Here is a 6,149-nt window from a genome sequence, read left to right on the forward strand (position 1 = left end):
CCAGTTGCAGAACATACAAAGTTCATTACAGTTTTGTGTTAATTTTCTATTTTTTGATTCTATCCTTTTGTAAATAAAATATTGTTTGTGGGTTTTTTAATGACCTATTGAGCTGGTTTGCAACTTATGCTGATTTATTTATTTGTACACTCAAATTCCTTTGTTCTTCTGTCTTATTCAGATTACTATTTACCACATGACATATGACATCCTTATTTATTTAGTTAAAACATAATACCTCACATTTATTCATGTTGAAATTCAATTTTAATTACATAGCCATTTTTCAAAAATCTTAATGCCTAATTACAACTTACGGTTTTCCTCAATACTCAGTGTCCTCCTAATTTAGTGTGAACCCCAAATTCATAAATTGGATGCTTGATTCCAAAATCGAATTCATTAAAATAACTTGTGAATAAAAACAGTGGTCCTTACAATGGTTCTCATGGAATTCCATGCTGCAGCCTCTTTCACTCTGAACATCTATCACTTACAACAACGCTGTCTTTTTACCAGCTAGTTAGCTAATTTGCTAATTATCCTGTGAATCTGCATGCTGTGACTTTTTTTTTAAATTTACATAGTGCCTTATCAAAGACCTTTTTTGGAAAACTACATATAATACATCAACTACATTCCCCTTGTTTTCTTTTTCTATTACCTGTTCAAATAATTTGATAAGATTGGTCAAGTGAAATATTTTCTTTTGCAATCCAAGTCAACTATTCATTTTTATGTTTTTGGTTTCTCCAAGTTTGTTCATTTTCTTCTAGCATGAATTCTATTATGTTTCCCCTTACTATTAAGATTGCTGTTCTATAGTTTTCTGATATGTTCTATCATATTTTCTTAAGTATAGATATAATATTTGCTCTCTCTCAGTCCTCTGGTACTCAACTTTTCTAATGAATTATTAACTATGTAGTTCAGGAGGTATGAGTATATTGGTAAAGTCATGAAGCAAGCATTCAGAACCCCACGCTAATGTTGTCAGCCATCATGGCAGATAATGAAATTTCAATTCAGAAAACTTATCTCGAATAAAAAGTTATTCGAAGATGACTGTGTAACCACTGTTGATTGTTGTCAAAACTGTCTTGGTTCTCTGATGTCCTTTAGGGAAGCAATTCTATCATTTTTACTGAGTCCGACCTGCTCATCTGCCACGTGTGAAAATCCAGAGGACAATGTAGAAGCACAATACAAACCAAGTCCCCAAATGACTATTCCTAATGTTCTTAGCTAACTTCTAATTCCCACTAATGGTGTTCCTTTAGACCTACGAGTGGATATTCCTGAATCTGAAGTGAAAGAGAGTCTCAGCAGTGATTACATCCATTTTGGCCACAGTCAAGGAGAGTCAATTTAGTAAGTTACATCAGACTGTTGTCCGTACTTTGGACACTTCAACCATTTTGTGTATTCAAACACTTTGCCCAAGCACTCTTGTCAGTGAGGTGGTCATAGAGTCACAGAGTCTGGTTTGCAGTTCAAATTGATTTTATGACTAAAATATTCCTTATTAGAAACACCATGTGAGCATTTTGAAAATTCCCACAATACTTACTCTCTATTTAATATCCTTTGTTAGACAGATAGACTTACCTATAACAGCCTGGTATAGCAACCACTGTGCCCAGGACCGTAAGACACTACAGAAGTTTGTGTGCACAGCCCAGATCATCAGGGAAGCCAACCTCCCAACCATGGACTTCATTTATATGGCTTGTTGCTGCAGAAAGGCTGCCAATATCATCAAAAACCCATTACACCCTGATAATGTGCCCCTACAACCTCTTCCATCAGGCAGGAGATACAGAAGCTTGAACACATGCACCAGCAGTTCAAGAACAGCTCCTTCCCGGTTGTTATTAAACTGAATGGACTGTCTGACTTCAAGTAATGCTGATCTTGCTAATGATGATCTTGTCTTGCACACATGTTATGCAATCTAACCTGCATGCCTCTAAGATTTTCTTTCACTCTATGATATGTTTGTCCTTGGTTACGATGACTTGCCTGTATTGCTCGCAGATAAAGCTTTTCATGTGTGCACATGTCAATAAATAAGTCAAATCAAATCAAATGATCCACGTGCTTGAGGCAAACTAATGGAATCTGCTTCCTCTCCGACATTGGGCTGGCTCTTTTCCATGGAGGTGGGCCTCAAGGTCAGATGTTCTCCTGGGTCTTCTTGGATTGCTGCTTGGTCTTCTGCCATAGGTTTGGCTGAGAGTCTTTTCTGAATGGGTGCCTTCCTGGTCAGTGTTTTCATGCCTGGACCTTCACGAATGTTCTGTTGCTTTTAGCCAATGAGCAGGGTTCAAAGCATCCAATTAAGTTGTGCCAATGCCCTTCTCTGTTACCATGCCAGGGAGGTGTAAAGTGCATGTCCTCAAACACTGACTGGAAGTCAAGGTGCCAGAAAGTCTGATCAATACTTCTCCAATACACCATCTTCTGGCTGGTTACAACTGGCTCCCCATAACCTTTGTGAGCTCTTTGATTTTGGTTTCCACTGTTCTCTGTAGCCTATAGCTGCTATTTCAATTTAATTTGACCAATTTTCTGTCAGGTCCAGTTTCTCAGGTCCAGTTTCCAATTTTCTGTCAGGTCCAGTGGGTCAATTGATGATATCCAAATTTTGGGCCCATGGCTTGACCACAAGACAATGATCTTTGTACCTGTCAGGCAGGGAGGAAAGGGTCGTGCGAGGGAGCCGTGGTTTAATAAGGAATTGGAATCCCTTGTTAAATGGAAGAGGGCGGCCTATCTCAAGATGAGACGTGAAGGTTCAATTGGGGCGATTGAGAGTTATAGGGTAGCCAGGAAGGACCTGAAGAGAGAGCTAAGAGCAGCAAGGAGGGGACATGAAAGGTCCCTAGTCGGTAGGATTAGGGAAAACCCTAAGGCTTTCTATAGGTATGTTAGGAATAAAAGAATGACTAGGGTAGGAATAGGTCCAGTCAAGGATAGTAGTGGGAAGTTGCGTGTGGAGGCGGAAGAGATTGGGGAGACACTGAATGAATACTTTTCTTCAGTATTTACTCAGGAACAGGGCATTGTCGTCGATGTGAATACTGAGACACAAATAAGTAGAATGGATGGCTTTGAGGTATGTAGAGAAGAGGTGTTGGAAATCCTGGAAAAGGTGAAAATAGATAAGTCCCCTGGGCCTGATGGCATTTATCCTAGGATTCTCTGGGAAGCAAGGGAGGAGATTGCAGAGCCATTGGCCTTGATTTTTATGTCCTCTTTGTCTACAGGAGTAGTCCCAGAAGACTGGAGGATAGCAAATGTGGTTCCCTTGTTCAAAAAGGGGAGTAGGGATAACCCTAGTAACTATAGGCCGGTGAGTCTCACTTCTGTTGTGGGCAAAGTCTTAGAGAGAATTGTAAGGGATAGGATTTATGCACATCTGGATAGGAATAATGTGATCAAGGATAGTCAGCATGGTTTTGTGAAGGGCAGGTCGTGCCTCACAAACCTTATTGAATTCTTTGAAAAGGTGACGAAGGAGGTTGATGAGGGGAAAGCGGTAGATGTGGTATATATGGATTTTAGTAAGGCGTTTGATAAGGTTCCCCATGGTAGGCTACTGCAGAAAATACGGAGATATGGCATTGAGGGTGAGTTGGAGGTTTGGATTAGGAATTGGCTGGATGGAAGAAGACAGAGGGTAGTAGTTGATGGCAAAGTTTCTTCATGGAGTGCCGTCACTAGCGGTGTTCCGCAAGGATCTGTTTTGGGACCATTGCTGTTTGTCATTTTTATAAATGACCTGGAAGAGGGGTTAGAAGGTTGGGTGAGCAAGTTTGCGGATGATACGAAAGTCGGAGGAGTTGTTGACAGTGAGGAAGGATGTGGCAGGTTACAGCAGGATATAGAGAAGCTGCAGAGCTGGGCAGAAAGGTGGCAAATGGAATTCAATGTAGCTAAGTGTGAGGTGATTCACTTTGGGAAGAATAACAAAAAGATGGGGTACTGGGCTAATGGTCAGATACTTGGTAGTGTGGATGAGCAGAGGGATCTTGGTGTCCATGTACACAGATCTCTGAAAGTTGCCACCCAGGTAAATAGTGCAGTGAGGAAGGCATATGGCGTACTGGCTTTTATTGGTAGAGGAATTGAGTTCCGGAGTCCTGAGGTCACGATGCAGTTGTATAAGACTCTGGTGCGGCCGCATCTGGAATATTGTGTGCAGTTTTGGTCGCCATACTATAGGAAGGATGTGGAGGCACTGGAACGGGTGCAGAGGAGGTTTACCAGGATGTTGCCTGGTATGGAAGGAAGATCGTATGAGGAAAGACTGAGACACTTGGGGCTGTTTTCACTAGAGAAAAGAAGGTTTAGAGGTGACTTGATTGAGGTGTACAAGATGATTAGGGGGTTAGATAGGGTTGACTGTGTGAACCTTTTCCTGCGTATGGAGTCGGGTATTACAAGGGGGCATAGCTTTAAATTAAGGGGGGGTAGATATAGGACTGAAGTTAGGGGTAGGTTCTTCACTCAGCGAGTCGTAAGTTCATGGAATGCCCTGCCAGTAGCAGTGGTGGACTCTCCCTCTTTATGGGCATTTAAGCGGGCATTGGATAGGTATATGGAGGATAGTGGGTTAGTATAGGTTAGGTGGGCTTGGATCGGCGCAACATCGAGGGCCAAAGGGCCTGTACTGCGCTGTATTCTTCTATGTTCTATGTTCTATGTTCTATGATCAGTTGCAACGGCAAGAGTAGGTTCTCATCAATGAGTGGCTTGAATGCATTCAACAGGTCCCAAAGCAAATACATTCCTTCCGGCCTTTCAAAGATGAACTAGAACTCTCCAGAAATGTAATTTTTAAAAAGCAAGCAAGTGATAATTTCACGGACTCTATGACAAAACATGCTAGACCATATTTATATAAATAACATAGTTAACAAGAAATAAATGAGGTTGGCAAGACTTGAGTGCCCGTGTTGGGCCCTGTAAACATACTGATCAATTAAACAAGATGTGTGAAATACCTCCATTCCGTCAATGTCAACAAATGAGAGAACCTTTTATTCCATACACGATTCCTCCTGAGTCACAGTGCAAGATTATGACTGATCATTTTCATATCCAAGGACATGATTGCATCCTGGTCACTGACTACTTCAGTGCACTTCCTTTAGTGTGACAAATCAAAGATACCACTAGTGCAACACTTGTTGACATTGCCATATTTGATATGTTCAGTGTTCCTCAATAAACAGTGTCTGTCACTGGTCTGCAGCTTTCTATTGCACCTTCCAAGATATGTGCAAGAAATGGGGTGTTTAGCAATTGGCAAGTTTTCTCAGTCTGCTGCTCTTGCAGATACGCTCTTAGTGGCATAAGATCCATGCTAGTCAAGTGTAAAGCGACAGGCTGACATTTTAGGCTAGTTATGTTAAGTCTACATGCTGATTCTCAAGACAAGAACTTTTTTGGAAAAAAGAAAGAAAATGTTGCATGAGGATAATTAATGAGCATGCAGATTGTTATGCCAATTGAACAAGCATAAAATATAAGAGTTGAAGATTGTCATTATGAACACATGGGTTTCTGGAAGGATGCCATGACATTGTTTCCAGCCTAATTGATATTACTTTGTCCTGAGTAATCACCAGGTCCTGTAGAGAAATTGCTGATATATTCAAACTACATATGATCATCACACACAGGCCAAATGCAATATTGAAAGTATTGTATTAATACTAGACAACCATGTACCTACAGCATATGGGAGTCATTTAGCTAAGTTGACTGGACAGCTTTGTAATGGAGGGTAACACCAACAGTATGGGTTCAATTCCAATACTGGCTGAGGCATCACAAAGACCTCACCTTCTTCAACCTCACCCCTCACATGGTGACCCTCAGGTTAAATCACCACCAGTTGCATCTCTATAATAAAAGAGCAGCCCTATTGCCCTCTGTGAGAATGGCAACTTTACGTTTTTTATGAAAAATAATGCACACTTCTCTGATTCAACGGATAGCACGTCAAAGTGAAGCTGCATTGACACATCATATAAACTGTATCACAACTATACCTAGTTATGTTGTATGTCTACCAACTTGTTGTCTTAATGTATAAAAATACTCTATCAATATGCACCCTTGCAGACATCTATTGGGAA

Source organism: Chiloscyllium plagiosum, unplaced genomic scaffold, assembly GCF_037043375.1.
Source record: "Chiloscyllium plagiosum isolate Xiang-an unplaced genomic scaffold, Cpla_swu_hap1 HiC_scaffold_3, whole genome shotgun sequence".
In the NCBI taxonomy this organism is placed as follows: domain Eukaryota; kingdom Metazoa; phylum Chordata; class Chondrichthyes; order Orectolobiformes; family Hemiscylliidae; genus Chiloscyllium; species Chiloscyllium plagiosum.